Below are 24,953 nucleotides of genomic sequence, written 5' to 3'. Positions count from 1 at the left end.
ACATGAATGCACAAAATTTTGGGAGTTTCTCATAAATTTAGAAGGATAAAGTATAATTGAAATATACATGAATGTTTACATTTGAATACTTATTACAATAAAAGACCACTGTCATTAATCCCAATCAAAATACTTCTTACTTGGAACACACTCATCCTGTCATCGCACTTTTCAAAGCAGTCCACTTTCACGAGTATTTTTATGGGATTTTTAAAAATGCAGCAAATGCTGTTTCTAAGTGCTGTCCAACAAAAATCAGGCTCAAGAAAACATTACATTATATCCTGATCCACCTTCCTCATCAGACCTGGCATTGTGAGAATTTTGGTTCTTCCTCAAAGTCATAATGACCAGGGAATGTACAGTTTGAACTGATTCAGGACATAAAGGCAGCCACAGCACTACAACTAGATGCTCACAATGGCAATGTTCCTTTTACTGTAATAAATTATTTTGGGATTTTTTTCTCATTGATTTTATTGGTAATTTTAGGTATACAGTACAGTTACTTTCATCATTGGGATCTTGTACATGACATGTCTTGGTTCTCATTTTTTCCCCTTATGCCTGCCCTCCCTTCACCCCCTCCTCCCTTCCCTATTTACAAATACTTCATTTCCATTTTATTCATTTTCTCATTTTTTTCCTTTTCCCTTATTACCTTTGCGCTACCCTTCCCATTTCCCCTACACCTTATCCCTTTTCTTCCTATTTCACATTGTCAATTATATCATCAGGATCTTATGTACAATTACAGTTTTTCACATCAGAGAAACTATTGGGTATTTATACATGTGTGACATTTTTATTTCACTTAGGAGCATATCCTCAATATGTATCCCTTTTCCTATGAATGACTCTAATTTCTCATTCTTTATGGCTGAGTAGTATTCCATTTTATAGAAAAACCACATCTTCTTTATCCATTCTCCAACTGATGGGCAAATGGGCTGTTTCCAAGTTTTAGCTATTACAAACTGTGTTGATATAAAAATAGATGCACATTTTTTTTCTTTTGAGACAGAGTCTTACTACATAATTGAGACAGACCTGTAACTCTTTATGCAGCCCAGGCTGGTCTCGAACTCACAGTGATTCTCCAGCCTCAGCCTCTCAAGGGCTAGGATTACAGGCATGTGCCACCATGCCCAGCAATAAATGATTTTTAAATTTGAACATTCACCATAATTTTAATCATTGTACACTTACAATAGGACCAAAAAACTCAACATGCATTTATCAAAGTGAAATGAATCACTTTCATATAAATATTCCTGTATAAATGAGAGTGGAGGCTTTACGTATAGTAGTCCACAACTAGAAGCAATCCAAATTTCTCTTAACTGTGGAACTAATCGGTGAACACGGGTAAAGAAGTGACATAAGTCCATGTATTATTACTCAGCAATAAAAAGAATCAAACAATTTATATACAGCAAGATAGATAAACTGGACTCACATTTACTGTGAGAAAGAAGCCAGATTCAAAAGTCTGTGTGCTGTAGTATGACTCCATTCATATAATGTTCTGGAAAACTACAAAGTTAAAGAAAATTGACAAGTGGTTTCCCAGGCTATGTAGATGAGATGAATGGGAAGGGAGGGAGGAAACATTTGACAACAATAACGGGGGAACGTTTTTGCAATTTTCAACTATTCCGTGATGTGACTGTGATGTGTTTGTGTAATTGAGTATATTTATCAAAACTCTCAGTACTGGACACGAAAATGAGTAAAGTTTTGTGAATTTACTTAAAGAGGAATTGAAAAACAAAAGCATAATATAAATACAAAATTATTTTCTCACAATGACAGGTGCTTAAATATATGAAGCATGAGCCTCTGCAGATTTTTTCAGTCAAACTAAGCTATTCTTTCTTGGTCAATTGCTAAGGGAAAATGAACAAGGAAAGATGACCAATTCCTTTTTAAAAGGAACCACAAAGAAGTAATAAAGGATAGGAGGGCCAGGGATTTAGATCAGTGGTTTCGCTGCCTGCCTCCCAAGCACAAGGTCCCGAGTTCAATCTCTGGTACCCCCCCACCAAAAAAGGACACTTTATTTATCCAACAAGGGCAACTTAGTATAGATTTAATATGATACTGTATAGGGTTCAGAAGGGCAGATTCTTCTTCGGTGCACTGATACTCTATCAACGTCTGGAATAATCTTTGTCATATAGTAGGAACCGCCCATGAATGATTATTATAAAAGAAAGAAGCTGTATAAATGAGAATCTGATGATAATCCTCTTTTCTGCAGAGTAGACGAGGCTAGAACAGGAAGGAGAGTGTAGACTCCTTGGGTAGGAGAACAAAATTAGTAAAAGAATGTGTTTTTTTATTGGTATGTACAGCTAAAGGAAAAGAAAAGTAGTTTCAATTTGTATCACTTGTTAATGCACCTCGTTGGTGCAACTAATGTTTGGTAAAAGAATAGTCATTAAAAAAAATTACGTTGAGTGTTTATTGCTCTATCTACTCTGACTTTTTAATCTATTCTCTATGTAAATGGAATGATATATTCTACCGTAATTCTGATTATGGTAACTCCTCACTGAAACTATTTAATGATTTCTCATCTTCCCAAGTTAAAAACAATTCAGTCACGGGTAATTGACAAACATCAGTATGATCTGGCTTTTAAACAACTTGCAATAATCACTGCGCTTCACACTTGATATTTTAGTCTAATGTGTTTAGTATAATGCGGTTCGGTGGCCTGCCTTGCAAGCGCAAGGACCCGAGTTCAATCCTTGGTACCACAAAAATAAAAAAAATAAAAATAAATAAAAATGATATAAAATCTTCACTGACATTTTATTGAAGTTATTTTGCAGGCTCTTCTACTACAACTCAATAGCCATTCTTTTACTTGCTTTGTTCCTGTTAGGAAACATGTTTCTGTAGAGATACTCAGTTGCTAAACTGAAAGAGGGAAAGAGAGGTGAGAAGGAGAACATGGCAGGAGAAAGGACTACTAACTGCATTCACAGAAGTATACAAGTAAAAACAAGCTGTCATCCTTTCTTTCACCTTTAGTCTCCTAAGATTACAATGAAAACGAGGACTCAGCCATAACATCCGAGTTTTTCAGAAGTCTAATCAATCCGATATTTTGCCAAATATAAAACTTAATTGAAAAAGTAAATTATTTTTATTTTAAAGAAAATTGTTTTGAAAACCATTTATATACTAATTAGAACTCTAATTGGTTTGCTATAATGAGAAGTATGTGATGAGAATTCTATTTCTCCAGAGGTTTTCTGGGAATATTAGTAAGAAGTTAATTTGGAACTGTCAGTTAAAACTGAGGATCAGTGGACCAGACTGGAAGACACAAAAACAACTCCAGATGTACTCAGCTACCTCATCTTTGACAAAGGGGCTGACCAGACCCACTGGAGGCAAGATAGCCTCTTCAATAAATGGTGTTGGAAAAACTGGATCCCAACCTGCCAAAAATTAAAACTAGACCCTTATTTTCCACCATGCACTAAATTAAAATCAAAGTGGATTAAAGATCTAAATATTAAGACAGAAACACTAAACTTGCTGGAAGATAAATTAGGTAGAACTCTTGAAGAAATTGGCATAGGAAAAGACTTTATAAACAAATCCTCAGCAGCACGGGAACTAGCAGAAAGAATCAACAACTGGAATCTCATCTTATTAAAAAGCTTCTGCACTGCAAAAGAAACCATCAACAGAACTAAGAGATAACCTCCAATGTGGGAAAAAAATTTTGCCAGCTGTTCCTCAGACAAAGGACTATTATCTAGAATACATAAGAACTCGAAACAATCAGTCCCCCCAATATAAAGACCCAATTCAAAAATGGGCATCTGAAATGAACAGACATTTCTCAAAGAAGTAAAAGCAGCAAGTAAATATATGAAAAAATGTTCCACATCACTGGTCATTCAAGAGATGCAGATGAAAAAACACTGAGATTCCATCTCACCCCACAAAGATGGCTGCTTTCAAGAAATCACACAATAACAAATGTTGGCGGTGTTGTGGGGAGAAAGGAACCCTTCTCCATTGTTAGTGGGAGTGCAGACTGGTGCAACCACTGTGGAAATCAATACGGAGATACCTCAAAGAGCTGGAACTAGAGGTTCTATTTGACCCAGCCATCCCTCTCCTGGGTATCTTTCCAAAAGAATTAAAAGAATCATATCACAGTGATATGTGTGCACCAATGTTTATAGTGGCACAGTTTGTAATAGCTAAAACTTGGAAACAGCCCACTTGCCAATCTGTTGGAAACTGGATAAAGAAGATGTGGTTTTTCTATAAAATGGAATACTACTCAGCCATAAAGAATGATAAATTACAGTCATTCATAAGAAAATGGAGACATATTGAGCATATACTCTTAAGTGAAATAAACAAGTCACACATGTGTAAATACCAAATAGTTTCTCTGGTGTGAAAAACTATAATAGCACCCAAGATCCTAATGGGAAAATTAATAGTGTGAAATAGCAAGAAAAGGGCTAAAGGTGTAGGGAAAGTGGGAAAGGTAGGAGAAAGGGAATAAGGGAAAAGAAAAAAAAATATGAGAAAATGAAAAAATGGAAATAAAGCATTTGTAAATGGGGAGGGGAGGAGGAGATGAAGGGAGGGCAGGGACAAGGGGGAAAAAATGAGAACCAAGACCTGTCATGTGAAGGTACAGGATCCCAGTAATGAATGTAACTGTATTGTAGACCTAGATTATACAAATAAACTCAATAAAAAGGAAAAAAAAAACTCCTACTTGTTTATAAACATAAGCGTAAAAAGCATTTTACCTAGCTAACCTTTGAGAAGTAAAGCAGAAGATAGCTTGCTATGATATAACTATTGCATCAATTATTATTCCATTTTCCACGTTAACACCCTTGCAAACATGCTATGTTGCTTCCTATGGTAGAGTACTTTTCGCTTGAGCTAGTGAAACCTCTCTCTGAGAAGCTTTTAAATTTCTCTTTTTTCCTTTAAGACAAATCTCAACATAGTTTTCAGAGTTTGCCATCTCATTTCTCCTCTTGCCATTCTGAATCTATTCTAATGTGCTAATCTCCCCTAAAGTCCTCTCTGTACATTAAATTCTATTTGAAGTTATTAATATTTTCTGAATTACAAAATTCAAAGTTCTGTTATTCATATATCCAGATTACTTGATGTTCGGTTAGTACTTAACAGAGGTAATTGACATTTCGTCCTTAAAATGCTTGCCAAACTTGCTTCTATAATGTAACCTTGTATTGGTTTGTGTTTTTCATGAGATAATCCATGATTCTCTTTCAGCCTTATTTTCCAGTTCACATTTTCTAAATTAATGTTTTGGTATACCACAAAGGCCGCCTTCACACACGTCATCTCTGCAGATCTTACCTAATATCATAGCTTTCATGCCATGTGCTCCCTGGTTACTTAAAAATATACACCTGTGCTCCAGCCTGAGGCGTTGAACTACAGACTAAAGAATAAGCTTTCATGTCTAAAAAGTCATCTCAGAGTCATGGAGTGAGAGTAGAACTTTTGATTACTCTTCCCTAAAACTTCATCTTCTTCCGTCTTCTTAGTCCAATTAATTGAAACAGCATACTTAGACTCATTCTTGACTCCTATCTGTCCGTCAAGTTTTGTATAAAATTATCAGCAAACTCAAACAACTCAATTATCAGTTATATAATTTTTTTGGCCCCAGGGATCAAACTTGGGTCCTTGCACTTGCAAGGCAGTCAGTGGAACCACTGAGCTAAATCCCTGGCCCTAATAATTTTAAAGGTATAAATTAAGCAGTAGGGTAGAATGTTAATATTAGTTAAAATAATAAAATCATGGGCTGATTGTACTCTCTAATTTGTGGTTGTTAAAAACCCTTTCAATCTAAAGTACATTTCCGAACTGAGCTACCTTGATTCCTTTCTTTATGTTATTTTATTCTGTGGGAAATCCCCCCCTCATCCTGTCGCTTCCAGCTGAATTCACTATCAGAAGGCTTAGAAGTAATGAAAGAGTAGGAAGATTTCTCTTGCTTTTTCTCTGTTTAAGGTTAGCTCTACAGTATAAACTGTATCTTCTCTATGTTTTCCTCCATAAGTAACTATTATGATTCCAGTTTATTTTAGATGACTCCAATCTCTGTGATCTCACAACTCCTGCCTAGAAAGGTAAGCGCATACTTCAAGTGATCACTAATCTCTGGGTAGTCACATTGACCACTGTTTAGATTTCTAACGATTTTGTTACCATATAAATCCCTCCCTTGCAGTAGATTCTAGCTGTTTTTCTGGTTGGGCTCTGAATGATATATATAGAAATCTACAATAATTTACTACTTCTGGATATTTTCTTTTCTGCCACCAGCATGGTCTAGGGCACCAACGAACCTCAGTGTGACGTTAGCACTTGTTTCTAGAATAGATCTCAATGTAGTGGCTGAGTTCATCTTTTCAACATAATTCATACTCCATTATGGGGCAGCTACATTTCTCCTAAAAAATATTTAACAGAGAAAAATTATTCCAAAAAAACATTTTTAACCTCCTTTATAGAAACTCTTAATAGAGTGTAACTCTAATAGGATTACAGCCAAGATGGTGAGAGTGATTCCATCTCCCACTCTGCAGGTAAAGTTTCACCCCAGGAGAGGAAAACTACTGTTATACACATCTCACTCCATTTCTGAGTTATAAATGATCTATTCTAGGCAGGCATGGTTAAAAAGAATCATCAACTCACATTCAAGTGATTAAACTCTACACTAACAAGTAGAGAATGAATAATGGGCCCTTGAATGTCCTGGCCTCAGCTCATTCATAGGAGAGAGGTCCCATATCAGGAGAGGCAGGCCAAAGTAACCACAGACTGCATTCCTCACAATAATCATTCACAGAGGAAAATTACTCCGGCACCGAAGCAATGGCCCAGGACTTCACAGAAATAGACACAGAAATAAACAGCTCGGTAGGATAAAGAAGTCCACAGCTCCTTTTCTAGGGACTGCGTTTATATGAAATAAAAATAGAAACGTCCACGCCTAAGGGATATTGGTTTCTAGTTTTCTTTTCTTGTGATGTTCAAGCAACTATGATAAAAACTAAGACTCAATCCTAATATTAGACAAAAACATTTTAGAACACAATGTTACTAAGGATAAAGAGGTATATTAACTGATGCTAACAATTGATCAAGATGATTATATATCTGACAACAAAGATCTAAAATATATGAAGAAAATCTGACAGTTCAAGGGAGAAATAAACATTTCAACAATAATAGAGATTTTAATGCCACCTATTCAATAGTGGGGTAACCAGTACAAAGATAAACAAAGAAATGTCAGACATTAGTAACATCATAAAACAATTATGTCCTCTCCACTCCACAGCATCAGAGTATATATTCTATTTAAGCACATGTGTAATTCCTCTAGTATAGATTATGTACTAGGACACTGAAATACTTCTCTGCTCATAATACAATTAAATCAGAAGTAAAATAAGACACAATGAAAATTGGCAAATACAGGAAATGCATGGGGAGTGAAAGACATATACTTATAAGTAAAAATGAGGCAAAAAAGAAATCCAAAAGAAATTATAAAATATTTTTGGTGAATAAAAAATATAAACAATGCACTAAAAAGATATTGGCTATAGGTATAGCAGCATTTGATGTGACATTTTGTTGCAAATTTTTATATTTCAGAAAGAAATTTTTCAAATAAATTACTTTCACTCAGAGAAACAGAGAAAACTACACACAGAATATAGAGAGCAGAAATAAGAAAATAATACAGAACAAATTAAAATGATATTATATTGATAGAGAAAATTGAATAATCTTTAGCTGGACTGATAGAAATAAGAGAAAAGACAAATGGGGAAATGACTGAAATTTTAAAAATTAGAACAAGATTGTGGGAACAGCTATTCATTTATAGAAATAAAAAGATTATAGAGAATTATAGAAAATTATGAACAATAGTATACGAACAATTAGATAAGGATATAACTTACTGAAAATGACACAATAATTAGGAAATAAGAACAGATACATAGCAAATAAAAATATTTAATTTAAATCTTCACATAAAGTAAAATCCAGGTTCACTAATAGATTCTACTAGATCTTAAACAATACTAAAATACTAAACTTTCTTAAAAAAAAATAGTGAGAAGCATTCCCAGAAGCTATGGAACTAGAATCACTCTGATACAAAACTTAGACAAAGATATTACATGAAAATCAAACCGGAAAAAATGTTGCTTATACAGGCCCAGGATTTAGCTCAGTGTTTATACCACCTGCTTTGCAAGTGCAAGGACCCAAGTTCAATCCTGGTACAAAAAAAAAAAAATAAGTGTAAAATTACTAGCAAATTCATATAACAATATACAAAGAGAAGTAGAAACTGTGACTAACTAGAATTCATGGTCCTGAATTTCAGAACTTACTATCAACTACAGTATTTAAGACAGTGTGGTAGTGGGATAACCATAGTAATAGACATAGAAATCTCAGGATGAAACCAAGAATCCATAGGTTAAAACACATGGTTGATATAAAACATAATCTTTTCAACGGTGATAGAAGGACATCTGTATATGCAATACAAAGAATGAAACTTGATCTCAACCTCACAAAAAGTTAATCAAAATGAATAATACACATGTATAAGGGGTAAAATTACAAGTCTCTTAGAAGTAAATATGGACACACATATTTATTACCTTATATTAATTATGATTTCTTGGACTTAACACCAAAAATACAAATAGTAAAAGAAAAGTTGGTTAATTAGACTTCCTCAGTGTTAAAACGTCTTTACTTTAAATGATATAATGTAAGTAAAGTGAATGGAAGAAGATCTGCGAATATCTTTTATCCATCAGGAGTTTGGGTGCAGACAATATAAAAACTGCATAGAATTTATAAATACAAAACAAGTAAAAACATTTTTAAACATACAAAAAATTACAATGTTTCTCCAGAAAATGCATATAAATGAGCCAATAAGCTCATGAAATAATCATCATCATTAGTCATTGGAGAATGTAAGTAAACCATTAATGTTAATTGTGTAGATTGGCTACATTAAGAAAGTCAAATCGTAGCAAGTGCTGGCAACAATTTGGAAAAATTGAAACTTTCACATATTCCTGATGGAAATGCAAAATGGCACAGCTGCTTTGGAAAGCTGTTTGGCATTTCCTCAAAATGTTCAATATAAAGTTATTATGTGTCCCAGAAATTCTTTTACATATATTCATAAAATAAATGAAAACCTATGCCAACTTGAAAATCTGTGCAAAAATATTTAGAGGAACATTATTTTTAATAGCCAAATAATTGAAAACAATGTTTACAATGTTCATTAAATGATGCATGCAAAAGTAGCATGTGAAATACCCACACAATGGAATATTATTCAGTAATGAAAAGGGAAAAAATACAATACACACTGTAATATGAATAAACCTCAAAACATTATTGAAGAGCCGGGCGTGGTGGCACATGCCTGTAATCCTAGCACTCGGGAGATTGAGGCAGGAGGATCGCTGGGAGTTCGAAACCATCCTGGGCTACATAGTGAGTTCCAGATCAGACTCAACCACATAGTGAGACCCTGTTTCAAAAAAAAAAAAATTATTCAAAGTGAAAGGAACTACATATAAACATGTGAGTCACTTGTATAAAGTTTCCACAATATGCAAGTTATAAACAGAATTTGTGTTTGTTTCGGATTGGGAGCTTCTGAAATGGAGAGCGAAGTAATGGGGAGTATTTGCTAATGTATACAGATTTTCTTTTTAGGAAAACCAAAAAATGCTATAAAATTAGATTATGATTGTTGCATAACTTTGTAAATAAGGATTAAATAAGGATTAAATAAGGCATGTTAAATAGATGGATTTTATTATGTTGAATTGTATTGAAATAATGTTTTAAAAATAATTTATGTCATATTCTTGGGAAGTTTTCTGAGACTTTTCATTTTATTGAAGATAAAGTAAAAATGACTCAGTTTATCCATAGGGCACTCCATGACAGTCTACGTGCTCACCTCTGTGTCACTCATCATCACAGCCTGTTAGACCCTTCACTGCTAGTGCGATCCAGCTACACCCACTCTGGGGAGGTCCTCAAATTCTCAGGGTACCCTCTCTTCATGGAGAATGTGTTTGCCCCTTGTCCTCCCTGTGGCATACTCTCCCTGGAACTGGGTGGAGTATTCCCTCACCTCCTTGTACCTTTACTCTGCAAGCCTTCTGGAGACAACCATTTTAAAACTAATGCTCTCCTTACAAAGGCACTGCTTTGTACGTCCTAAGATTTTTAATGTTTCCTTTTTAGTTTGTGTTCTTCATCATTCTTTACCCACCTTTGTTTTACTCTTTTCCCATGTCCTTTTACTAAAATGTAATTTCAAAAAGTTAAAAAATACTGTCAGTTAGCTCATTGGTTCTGCCCCCTGCCTTGAAAGCGCAAGATCCTGAGTTTGATCCCTGGAACCAAAACAAAACAAAATGAAGCAAAAAACTCAATGTTGTTCAGTGTAGTTTCCCTGATACCTAAGTCACTGACTTATATGAAACAAATACCTACTTCAGTATTTTTATGTAACTAATATATTTGTCTATCTCAGCCAAGGCATGTTTCAACCTGGGAAATCTAAAAATTTTGCATAAGAATAGAAATATTTTATCTTTTTAAAATGGAAAAAGTATGTTAAAAATCACATAATATATTATCTCTATTGAAGCTGAAGTACCAAAATCAGATAAGTCCTATCAAACATTTAGGACAGGATCCAATTAACTGATGTGTACAACAAATATAAATTATAATTTGTTCTCATATCACAACTCAGACAGCATCATCAGTTAATCTTCTGGTGTCATTCCCTGAAATAGTTTTGTCATTATTGCTGGGATGAAGAGATTTAATCAGTTCAGGCTTAACCATAGCAACCACCTACCACTGCCTGCAGGGCCTAACAGTCAAAAGACAGAACAGGTGAGAATAAGACATTTCCCCCCACAGTCACCAGGGTAACCGGAGACAGTGGCTGGGCTTGATGACATTTCATGCAATGATGTTCACAGATTAATTTATGTCTTCATAATGATAGGCAGGCCTGGAGGATCAACTGGAAAGTCATGAGATTGATTATTGCCCAGGGGTGATATGTGTGTTATTGTCTTAACACATATTACGAACTATGAAATCTGAGGAGGTATTGAAAGGCCACGCAATCCATAAAAGAGCTTCCCTGCTGTCCTGACTTGCCATGTGCAGTTAGCAATAATAGCAGAATAGCAGTTCACTCTTCCCTGGGGTTGAGAAATAATGTCAGTACACTGACAAAAAAACAAAAACAAAAACCAAAAAAACCCCAAAACATAAAACTGTTTTCAGGGATTTCTTGCACAGAATCATCTTCATCATCTACCAGTAACACCAGTTTAAAATACAATAGTACTTGATAAGCTGGAGTTTGCTTATCTATTTCTATTCTCTAGGAACACTTCCTTTTGGCCACTCAACCCAATATTCATTGTCCAGCTCCTCCAGTCCATATGGGCTAAAAGTAACTTCTCTGTAGCTTCTAAGTGCACATATTTCACATATAGCCAGCAGAAGAAAATGAGAATCTTATCCTTTCATCTCAGTTCCTAAACCCCTGCAGATAGAACTGAGTGTATACATGCAAGGAGCCCATTCCCTCAATGGACCTGCATTTTTTAAGGATCAAGGTCACAATTTGCAAAGTGATTTTCAGCATCCCATAGCTCATTAATGGCAGCTACTAAAAGTAGCTGGGTGACCTTCTCAATTCCTCCATTTAAATGTATTTTAAATGTAGTTGTAAAAAATTAACATAGCCTTACAAAAAGTGTAAAAATGCAAAAAAAAAAAAAAATTCTCCATATACTTCCAACCTCTTCTCCAGAGAGGTCTGCTGTTAAACTTCTGATGTTTAACAGCTAAGATTCAGACATTAGCAGCTTTTACAAGGATTCGTTAGTGTGATATCTTATTGAGAACAATTATGTTACCCAGGGGAATCCTCTGAGGATAAGTTTGGTTATGGAATTCACCAAGCCAGAAAATGTTAGCAATGTCCATTCCTGAGTAGTGGGGGATGAGCCCAGAAGAGGCCAGCACGCAAGAAAGGGGTGCCAAGGGGTGGGGCAAGCAAGCTTCATAGGGCCTTTCATAAAGTCCAAAGGCGTTCCGCAAACATCTCCCCGATGATTCCTGAAACAACCTGCACAAAGGAGCATGCTTACAGCCTTCGGGTATTATGAGCAGATAGAGCCTAGCAGAAGGATAATGGTGTAGCTTTGATCATGCTGTGCTTGATTCCTGGAAATGCTTGGAAACGAAGGCTCAGCTTTTCTAGTGGATTCCACATTCACTAGTGCAAACCACCTCAGCACAGTCTGGCGGGGACATCTATTTGATAAGAAATTGTGAGCCATACACGGAAAGCACGTAGAGCAATCTAGCACATCATAAGCTCCTAAGTAAATATCAAAGGCTCTTATATAACTCTGAAACTTTGTTTAGGTTACTGGACACGACTTTTGATTCTGTAATCAACTTGTAAATTCTACATCTTTTCAAGCCCACTGTGGTCACATCCTGGGATCTCAATTTCCTTGAGCGCAATGTGAAACACCAGTAAAAAAAAATCATAGATTTCTTTTAAAAAAAGATATGATGAATTGGTAAGTATAAATCATCACATTTCATTTAGGCATTATAGGAGTGTTTCTTTTACCAAACAAAAAACAAAAATCTCGGATTGATACAATTGGGGATCCCAGAACTTTGGTATGTTGTAGACATGAATATTTCTCCAAATCAGTGATGTGTTGAAGACTTTCAACTTCTCACCCCAGCCTTCAGATTCAGGCCTCTGAATCTTGCCTGCCTTGTGATTGTAGGGATTATTTTAATTGGCTTAAATAAACCTACATACTACTCTAGGTGATCCAGCACTGGCTATTTCATTGGTTGGCTTGGATTTCGTTGTAAAAACAGTTCGTTTTCCTTTTTATAATATGTAAAGACAAATTGATGAATTTATCCTTTTAACCTTATGGTGAGACAATTATTAATTTTAATGCAGTAGGAAGGGAAGATTGATCTGGTTGCCTCAATTTCACTAACCCAAGTGGATCATATTACTATTCCACAGTGTCTGTGAAAGGAGCTTTTAATTTTAAAGTTAACAATCACTTTAAGAAACTATGAGTGGTGATTCTGTTTCCCATGTAAAAAACATACTCAGTGGTTTCTAACTACCAGGTCATTTCACATATCAGTGTTTCACTCAGTCATTTTATTTGTAATGTTAAGGTTATAATGAATGCCACTTAAGATTTTTGGACTTAACCATATCTCTAAATTTTTTGTGATTTGAAAGGGTGGTGTTTCCCTTTTCATCCATCAGGTGTATAGTTCTTGTCCTCCAGTGGATCCTCAATAATCAGACAATACTCGATTCTGTATATTGCATTTCTTCCTATATAAACATACTTATGATAATGTTTAATTTATTAAATTGGTACAGTGAGAAATTAATAGCAATCAATGCTAAGAATAGAATAATTATAACAATATACTCTACTGAAAGCTACACTAATGAAATCTCAATCTTCCTCAAAATAGTGTATTTTCATTTAAAGGAGGAACGTTAGTGCTGTCTTTGTCATATCTGAATTGGTGGCATCACTACTTTTGTGTTTTAGAGCAGGTGGTAAGCAAATAAAGACGGTTTGAACACAAGCACTGCTGTACTGGGAGAGCACTCTGACAAGCATGACAGTCACTAAGTATCTAAAATGGCTACTATCCTACATGGCGTAGTTACTCCTGTCAAAGGGATGATTAATGTTGGCTGAGACATAGCAGGACAGTGTAAGATTGCACGGTGCTACTCAGTGGTGAGCAGTTTAAAACTTCTGAATTGTTATTTCTGAAATTTCCACAATTTTCAGACCATGACTTACCACAGGTAATTGAACCCTTGGAGAGCAAAACCACAATGGAGGATGAGGAGATGATGGCCACCTTAAAATGTCTATCTCCAAAGTTTAGATAACACTAATTTATTAAGAAATGGATCATTCAAATTTGAAGAAATTCAGAGATATATTAAAAGTATCAAAAATGTACAAGTTAGTGAAAAGCAATTTTAAAAAATCCAGACTTTTGTTAATAAAATGTGGAAAATGTGGTAGATAAAACTTCCAATAATGAATCTGTCAGCACACACACACACACACACACACACACACAAACACACAAACACAGATTGCTAAAACTGAGACAGTGCATTAGGAAACAGCAGGCACAGTCATCCTAAAGAAAATCTATTAATACAAATATTTAAAGATGGGTTTTATTGGCATAAAAAATTCAAGAGTCTAAAATTTAGTATCTTACTATGGTCAGTATCTGGAAGGCCAGCATTTATGACCCTCACATGTAAGCTCTGAAATATATTTCCTGATTCTTGCATTTTTTTCATAAAAAACACCCTTCGAATCTTTATTATTCCTTTTTGTCATATAAAGATGAAAGAAACTCTTATCTCTGATCATATTTTATAAGATTGGTAGAAATAAATTATTTGTTACCAATCAGCACTTCCTTAAAGGCTGATCCAAGGGATTATCTATCAAGCAGATTATTTTCCATGTACTTCTCTTCTCTTAGACTTGGTCTCTTCACAGCATCTAGAGAGAAGGAGCATTCACCGTGACTTCAGGACAGATGACCAAATGGAAATGGGGTGGGAGTAATGGGAGGAAGGCTTAGAAAGAGTGGAAAATACCAGCACCCCAGCCGCATTATAGGTAGACAAGGACTGAGGACTGGCAGTTTGATTAAACAAGAAAGTCTTGAAATTTCATTTCTCAATGATTACTTGAAGCTTGTCCAGGGATAATCTGACAGAAAATATTAGATTCCTAGTTCAAGTCGGGAATACTATTGAGGCAAGTGTCATGAGAGAAACTTTTTAGAGATGCTGGATTCTAGGGAAACTTAGATATCCCTGTATCTTTATCCCAGAAGAGAGTATTATCACTTAATAAGTGACTAAAAAAACTAGAAATTCAATGAATGGGTTTTTTATTCATGAAAAGAAAATCCTTACAACTCATGTTTGATGTCTTATAACTTCTTCGTCCCTGGGACTTACGACTCAACACCCACAACTTAAAGGAGGAAAGGTTTATTTTGGCTCTCCCATAATTGGCTGGCTCCAAGGCAGAAGGCCATGGCAGAGGAAAATCTGCTCACCTCCTGTCTACAGGAGAGCAGAGCAAAGGAACGAGCCAGGAAGTTAAATCCGTGTTACTCCCAGGGTGACCCAACTCTTCTGACCCAACCCCACGTCTAACAGCAAGTTAGCCACACATGATGGCCTCATAAAATAGTCACCTTTCAAAAGCCCTTACTGTGATCACATCAGGCTTTGGGGACATGTAGATATGAATAACATTTGTTAAGTCATTTATGGCTCTTTCTGATTGATACTGGCACCTACAGTTTGAGATGAGTGAGTCCCTAATATTTTTATTAATTTCAAATTAGCAAAACAGCTTGTTGAAAATGATGTAATTCCTGCTGTGCCAGTGACTCATAATAATTAGTATTGTTTTTAAAATATGGACAAAAAGGTCTAAAGGAGTAGGGCAGTGGAAGGGGCAGGGAAAGGTAAGAAGGGAAAAGAACAAACATGAGAAAAGGAAAAAATGGAAACAGAGTCTTTGTAATTAGGGAAGGATGGATTGGGTGAAGAGAGGGCAGAGGAATGGGGAAAAAATAAGAACCAAGACCTGTCACATAAAGGTACATGATCCCAATGATGAATATAACTATATTGTGTACCTAAAATGTACCAACAAACTTAATGAAAAAAATATGGAGCTGTGTTTAGGTTCCTCTAGCCAAATGTATTCTTGTGATGTTCAAAAAATATTCCATTTTATTATGTGGGAGAAAGAGGACAACTACTAATAAAACATCAGTTTTGTTTCTATGAACTACCAGAGAACCAGCCTGAATCTATTTCCTGGATCACAAATTTCCCAAGATGATAGGGGTTGCTGATCACTTGCTGAACCAGTTTGCAATGTAGAATGAAAAGTTTCCTGGAAACTTCATCTATATTGAATATCTGTAACCTTTTCCAATGCTTATCTACATAAATTAGGTGACCCTGCTCTGCATGCACTGGATAGAATAGATTCTTGGATAAAGAACATAGATTCACAAAGATCTTTTCTAGCTTCTGGCACGTAATTGTCTATGTTAATCAGCCTTCCATTATTGCAAATTACTTGAAATAATACACTCAAAGCAGAGGGAAGTTGTTTTTTTTTTTTTTCCACAGTTTTTGAAATTTCATTACCTGTCTCCATTTGTTCTGGGGTCATGGAGCACATGGTAGAGTAATTTGATCACATTATTGTGGCCATGAAGCACATAAAAAGAAAACAGAGAGATGAAGGGACTGTTGTCCCCTTATCTGTGTTGAGGGCGTCCCCTCACTGACCTAAACTTCCCACCAGTTTCACCTCTTAAAAGTGTCCACTACCTTCCAATAAACCCAAGCCCTGGGCTGAGCCTTTTACACAGAAATGGGATCATCCCCATTCTAAACTATAGCACATCCTTAGCTACACTTACGTTGTTTTATTTTCAAATGGAAGGAAGTTTTAAACTAGTCTTAATCCATCAATTTTTCCTCCTTGCATTATATGCAAATTTGCACTACGTGTTGTTACTTCAACCACATATAGCACATCCTCCTCTATTTAAACTCTACTAGACTGAGGACATATAGAAATACATACAGCAGCATCCTTCTCTAGAAGAAATTTTATGAACAAAATTCACATAAATTAAAAAATATACTTTGACTATAATTTTTTCTATAAAAGTTTATTATGTTCTTAGCAATGCAAAATTCTTCCTCTGAGTCCAAGAAATGGTAGAGTGGTTAGTTGACTTGTATTTCTGTGGAAGTGTTTTTCATCTATTTTTGTAGCCATGCTTGTTTATGCTCATCATGTGTGCATGTGTGTTTGTAGTTCTTTGTACACATTATACATTATTATATATACATATTATTTACTTAAGTATGAGCTATTTTGAAGAATGCTCCTATGTTTTCCCCTTTCCAGTTATCTCTTTTAGTATATAGTTGTTATTCATATGTAGTTACAAATGAAAGGCAATTTTCCCTGAAAGAATCACAAAAATTACCTAGAAAATCATGCAGCAATATCTTCTTCAGGTAGTTCTTCCCTCAAGCTTCCCACACCATGAAACATTTATTTTAATAGAGGTAATTTGTTGTTTTTATTTTGTTTGGCTACTATATGCAGAGTAATAGTGACCAAAGCGGTCATATAATCAAGAACATATGTAACTAACACTTTCTGCTTCTATCTGACTTTCCCAGCCCTGCCTTGGGTTGCTCCTGCTTTGACATATGCCAATAATTATCAAGTAAGAAAAGGGAAAAGAAAAAAATGTGAGATAATGAAAAGATGGAAATAAAATGGTTGTAGATGGGGAGGGGAGGAGGGGGTGAAGGGAGGGCAGGGACAAAGGGAAAAAAATGAGAACCAAGACTTGTCATGTAGAGGTACAAGATCCCAACAATGAATGTAACTGTACTGTATCCCTAAAGACAAAAAAAAAAACAACAAAAAGAGAATAACAGAGTTCTAAAACCAGTGTTCTATTATACTGGTGAGCTTTGAACATTTCTGATATATAGGTTATACTCCAAAGTAATTAAATAGGAGCTCTCTGGGAAGAGTACTGGGCATGAGTATTTTGTAAAACTTACAGAGTATTCCAATGTGCAGTCAAGGCAACAGACACTCCTAAAATTATTTAATATACTTTAATCAACTGAATCTCATAGAAAGTCTTTAGATAAAAGGGTGTCTAGCACTGTTGTTATTGAATCTATTTCAGTTTTCATATGAATAAATAAAAAAAATATCTTTACAGTATCCATAAAACAGGATAACTTAACTTCTGATCATAATATCTTATGCTAACCATAACTTTTTATAAATGTACATTTTTTCAGTCTAATCTATTCCAGTCTCCAGTGTCTAAAACTGAGTATATATGTTGTTCAATTGATCAGTATTTTAGGTTTATGTCAATTAAATTTCCTAACCAAGGGAAATATTTAATACATTACAAATAAGAACATAATTCCTTTAAAAATAAAAAAATGCCAAAGACTAAACGGGAGCCTTGTTCCTTTGTAAATGTCCTTTACAGTGATGATTTTCTTTTCATTGACATTTCTTGCATCTTTATTTAAGCCAATTAGATTTATAATAAATATAACATGTGATTAAATATGTTCTCCATGCGCATCCATAAGATCAAGCTTATATACAACTAAAAATGAACAGCTGGAGATGATTGGGGTAGGCAAGTTACTGGTGTTCAGATCTGGTTATTCCTTTTTATTTTAATAGTTTCTTTGTCCCGTAGACATTTTCCAGGAAATTAAAGCTCCTGAATTTTTAAAAATTATTCCACAGAAGAAAGGTGAAAACTGTGAAATCTTGGAATTAACTTCCCTGCAATTCTATCCCATTTTTTTTGTTGTGTTTATTACATTCAATCAAATTGTTGGACACTTTTCGCTTTTTGTAGCATGTGTTTCCTACTTCCTCCCAGTTTGCTAATTCCATTCATTTCTTAGGCCTCAAGGCAGTAAAACCAAAGCCAAGGCTCCGGGAGAGAGAGATTTCAGTGTTCTTCCCTGGGCTTCTCCAGGTGGAACACACACGTAACAGTTCAGCTCCTGTGTATATGGTAAGGAGGACTGCGTGGTTCATAAACCCTTAGTCTCTATTTTAATCCAAAATCTTTTCCTCCCATACAATGAATATAAAATGTCTATGTAAACAAGAACTTGCGCAAATGCTCATTAGAAATGGAATCTAGAGCTGGGGGAAATATCACTTGCTAGCCAAGTGATACCAGGTAAATTTACATTAATGTACATAATTTCAAAATCTCTATGGGAATGGAAATAATGTTCCAATATATTATTATTCAAAGTGTAAATAAGTTATGTAAAGAATTAGTAAAGTGTCTGCACCATGCAGAATTCGAATGTTATTTTTAATCCTTGTGCTGTTGTTAGAATTTCTAGGATGGCAGACATGACTCCATGATTAGGACAAACTCTTCCTCTGTATCAGATTAGAATATCTACTTTTACGCTGTTTTTATGTGAAGCAAATCAAATGATGTAAATGAAAATGTGTTGCAGCATATAAATGACCAAAAATGCCAAATTGATTATTTACTTTTATTGCTGTATTCCATATTAATCTAAAGTAATCAAACTAGTGGAAAATATATAAGGACTCTGACTAAATCAAAGCTGTAAAATTGAACAGGTACAATTCTCATAAGAAAATTGAATTTCTAAAGCTGCTAGGAAAATGCTGATTGTTTAGGAGGCTAGGGGGGATATTGGAGATGTACCCTGCTTCTAACGGCATCAGATGTTTCACCTCCCTGAAAAGTCTAACAAAGTACTGAAAAGCCTAAAACTAGTATAGATTTGTCTCCTCAATTAAATGTTCTTCTGTTTCCTTTCTCACCCCTTTAGGTTATCTCATTTCATCTTCTGTTTAAAAAAAATCCTTTTACATTAAATCTTTACTGCTGACATTTTGATGTCAATCCATGTTAATTGGCCACTCAAGGAATCCTGTCAAGATCAGAGATCAAATGGCTTTTAAACTTAAGCTGAACTCAAAAAGTACTATAATTGGAACATTAGAAAATTTATTTCTATTTGTATCATTTGCCAAAGATAAAAGGTCCCACATCTTGCTATAGATGGTCTACATGCACTGTACAAAGTTATTTTATACAAACAGATTTTATTGTACATGTAATAAATGTTTATTGTAAATGAGCAAAGAGGAGAAAATGAAATTACCTATATTTAGACTATCCAGTGATAAGTCTGTAAAATATTTATTATTATATGAAATACTTTAAACAAAGATATAATCATTATATATTATTTTATATATTATACTCATACGTATCATCTCTCTCCAAACATAATTACTTTTTATAAACTGATTTTTTAAAATGTATAGCTAGGGGTTGTATGATAGTAAATGCAACACACATTAATATTCCAATAACATTACATTTTATTCATTTCAATTCCAAAGAATTGGGTACTTAGAATTATTTAGAAATTTCCTTTTTAGTCACTGTGATAAGCATGCATATATTATCTTTTTAAACATACAGTTATATCCTTAAAGTGATTCCTAGAAACATTTCTGTGCAGCACAATAAATAAATAAACATGTTTAATGATCTTGATACACATTGCCTAATTTGTCTCCAGAATTTCTTTTCTTTTCTTTTCTTTTCTTTTCTTTTCTTTTCTTTTCCTTCTTTCTTTCTTTCTTTCTTTCTTTCTTTCTTTCTTTCTTTCTTTCTTTCTTTCTTTCTTTCTTTCTTTCTTTCTTTCTTTCTTTCTTTCTTTCTTTCAACAAATCTTTCTTGCCTATTGAGTTTAAGGTCATGACTACTACCCTCCCACATGGCAGCACTGAATTTTTATTATTACTCTTAATATTTGACAATTTTGTAGGAAAATCAGTCATAGTTTTTCTGTGTATTTCTTTGCCTACTACTATAATTCATCATTGTTCACATTTTCAGGTTTTTTATACTTTTATGAGCTGCTTCTTAGAGATTTTCTTATATGATCATTTATAAGCTTCCCGTTCCTCATTCATATTTTAGTGATATATTATTATAGTAGGTGCCACTATACTAAGAAAATACTTTGAATAATATCGTTGAAGAAAATGTATAATCATCCCCTCAGTATATTTAGCATGTTATTTAAGGTGTTGATACATCAGAAGTTCACTTTTCAATATTATAATTGTATAACTATGTTCTTCTTTTCTTCTGTCATTTTATACTTCAGAAAGAAGTTCTCTACCCTAAAATACATGTGATATATTTCCCTTATAATTATAAAGGATTGTAAGTTCTTGCCAAAATAGTCAACACAAACAGACTGTGAATAGTTCACACAAATTTAAATACTTTGAAGATTGCTGTTTTTATTTTCAATATGAGCCTGCCTTCCCTCTGGTTTGCCACCAAAATTAGCCACTATAGAATGAGCCAGTTGGCTGTATAGAAGAGATTAGCTGGGTATGGATTGTTCATGATGAATTTTTATGTATTTACACACACTACTGTAGTTTGAATCTTGAGTATTCCCCAAAGGGCCACATGTTAAAGGGCTAGTTCTCAGAATGGATCATTTGAGAGAATGTACAATGTTTGTTAGGTGGGGCCTCTTGGGAAATCCTTAGGTCACTGAAGGCATGTCTTCCGGGCTTGTGGGCCTATAGTTCTTTCCTCATTCTCCTGTTTGTTATTTTGCTGATGAAGTGAATGATTTCCCACTACTACCCATTCCTGCCAGGATGTACTACCTTGCCATAGACCAACAGCAACGGGAGCAACTGACGATGGACTGGAAACTTCAAATATATGACCCAAAGTAAGCGTTTTCTCTTTATAAATTAGCTCTCTCGGGTGTTTTTTTTTTCCATAATAATGGATATGTACATGTATATTTTTATTTAGTGCTTTACATTTACTTAAATGGGCAAAGATAAGGGCAAATAATTCAACCCAATCTATATAGTTTTGGGGAAACTAAACTTAAATTTGGGGAATCCTTTTTTTAAAAAAAGCAATCATTTGTAGAAAAGTTTAATGATTGCTTTTATGGAACAGTAGCTAGAATTCAAATAGAAAACTGAAAGTAAAAGTAAAAAACAATGCAGCGGTACCTTGGTTCACAAACTTAATTTGTTCCACGGTTGTGGAAGAGATGGACACATTTAATTTCCTGCAAATTCGTATTTGTCATCAGATTCAGAGTTTGCAAACAAAAGTGTTTGTGAACCGAGCTATCACTGCATTTATAAGAAGTCGTTGTATTTACTGTTATTTTGTATTAATTGCCTCATTATATAAAAATGTGGCTGTCTTGCTAAGTGAATTTTTATAGATTTTAATCATTTACAAGGTTTTCCATGGCTTATCACCAACATATATTCTGTCGCTGCAATTAAAATTGTTAAATAAATAATTGAAAACTCACATTTTGTTCACTATACATCTTTGTCTAAATATTTGAGGTGCAGTTAGAAAAACACTCTCTGTATATTTTGAATTTTTTTCAGTTGTAACACAGAATGTACCAATTTGAATGTTGCAGAGTATGGAAGTATAGCTCTGTTTTAATCATTACACTCCATAGATGTATATCAAATTATTACAGTATTTCTCATAAATTTTTCAAATAAATTTCCAATTCCATACCAAAAATGTAAACATGTATACTTCAAATACATACTAATAAAAATAAATTGAAATCCAATAAATGATGAAAAATGAGACAAATATATTATGTTCTTCACATCGAATTTACTCACAAACATGTACACTTTTGTAGAAGTTTTTGACATTGTGACTAAAAAAAGTAACAAGGATAAGCTATTAGCTTGTCAGTAACTTGTCAAAATTACAGATACATTGATATTTGTTCCCTATAAATTTGGATGCTTTTCTGGATCTCTTTTTCATTCCTTTCTTGATTAACAGCAATTTTTGTTTATTAGGGGTAACTTCACAGTAAATAGAAGTGGAAATAAAGAATGTTCCCATAATTAAGCCTCAGAAAAATTGGAGTTCATCCTCACGAATCTTTCCTTCCAGGAAACAAGAATCTTTGGAGCACTAATTTTCATGGGAACTTTGAATGATTGACACTGAAAAACATGCCTCATGCTAGATGTTAGATATATGTAGCCCTCGTTTACCTGGGTGGCTGGAACAGATTAACAAACTGGTTAGCTTAGACAACAGAAATGTATCGTCTTATATTTTAGAATGATAAAATTCTGAGATCAAAGTATAGGCAGGGATAGTTTTTTATGAAAGTTGTAAAAGAGAATCTGTTCCAGGATTTTGCCTATCTCTTGTTGTCTGGCTGAAGATCTTTGGCATGCTAGGCATGTAGGCATGACCCACACATCTGCCTTCATCTTCACATGATTTTCTCATTTTTTGCAAGTCTCTATGACCACACTCATTCCATTTTTAAGGAAACTAGCCATGCTGAATTATGATTCATCCTACTGACCTCGTTTTAGTGTAACTAATTACATCAATAACTTGAGTTCCAAATAAATTTCTAAAATACTGGGCAATAGGAACTCAACATATGAGTTTTAGGTTTTATAATTCAGCCTATAATAACTCATAAGGGCATTTCCATGTATTTTTCTTGGGTAATACAATAGTTTGGAGCTCTTTAATTTTCAGTAGCTTCTCATATCTCTATTTTTTAGTCCACCAACCAGTTGCAGCACTTTTAGATCTTTCTTCTGGTTGTTTACTATACACCTTCAGAAATGAGTTAAACAATTGGTTTTTTTGTTTGTTTGTTTGTTTTTACTTTGCATTCTACACAGTACGGAGAGAGTAGAGAGTTTAAGGCTTTTATCTCACACAATTAAGGCAAGTCTGCCTTAACATCTTTATTCTGAATTTCTGTGTAAGAAATATTTTTGAAGGAATTTCCTGCCTTAAAAACTGAGAAACAGTGAAATTTTGGTCCAACTTTAATAGTGGTTGGTGGAATAACGAAATGCCTTGCAATTAGAGAAGGATGATGGCTTCATGATCTTGTAATATAATATAAGCCACTGAATTGTGCACTTTAAAAGTTGGATTTTATAATATGTGCATTATATTTCAGTATTAATATGACTGCAAAATTTCCTTAGGATAAAAACTCAAGACACAAAGGCACATTCAAGTCCTCCTCCCCTAAAGAAGAAAAACAAAAACCACTAAGTACTGGCCTCTAACACACAAATTGTTATCCTTTACATAGAATAATTTAGACTGCCAAAATTGCATCATACTTATATCATTCTTTTTATGTTGTATTAGGTTATAATCATCTTCAAAGAAGTTATTTTATCTTTCCAGTTTTATTTCTTATAAACCATTAAGGATTGGCTGCACATAGCAGTTCTTCAATAAATGTGTTAATGAAAGTCACACAAGTGACTTAAGAGATTTAAAAGCTTAAATTTTGAAAGCAGCCATACTTGGATCAAATCCTGGCCCTGTCAAGTGATTTTAGAAAAGCTCTAAATCTCTCTAGGCCTGAAGATCTGCTTTATAGTAAGTGCACAGTCATAGCTATAAAAGTGCATAGATAATAGCTATAAAGAATTCGCACTACTACTGTATTAATACTAGTAGTAGCACCATTGACTTTTATGAATTGACTATTTGTGGTTGTGAATCATATAAATTGAAATAGCCTTTCAACCTCACTTTAAATGCAGAAGCCCTTTTTTGCATTGGTTGGCTCAGCTAAATAACTCTATCAAAATTCACTCATTTAGTCAGATTATCAGTAATATTTATTGATGGTTACGAGGTTTAACTTCTTGGCAAAGTCAGCTATCTGCCGTATTCTCCCATTAACTTTTGACTCTGTGCCTATTCTCCTGTAGTCCCCAGGAAGCCAGCTGTCTCTGCACCAGGTGACTTGGGCTCTATGTCTGTTCTCTCTCCAAAATTGACCAGTTTGTTGTTCATCCTCTTGGCTTATATGTCAGCCTGCATAATCACCAACCCCAGGCCTTACAGCCTTTCATTTATAGTTTGCATTTATGAACTGATTTGGAGCTCATGTGTGAAGCTATGCTTTTTCCTGTCTCATGTTGTACAGCCTCACAGAAGACAGTATAGATACTAAAATACAAGATCTAAAATTTTGACCATTTTAACTT

Source organism: Fukomys damarensis, unplaced genomic scaffold, assembly GCF_012274545.1.
Source record: "Fukomys damarensis isolate Sample0158 unplaced genomic scaffold, DMR_v1.0_HiC HiC_scaffold_30, whole genome shotgun sequence".
NCBI lineage: Eukaryota > Metazoa > Chordata > Mammalia > Rodentia > Bathyergidae > Fukomys > Fukomys damarensis.
The sequence above is the reverse complement of the archived record's forward strand: the minus strand, read 5'-3'. Positions refer to the sequence as shown.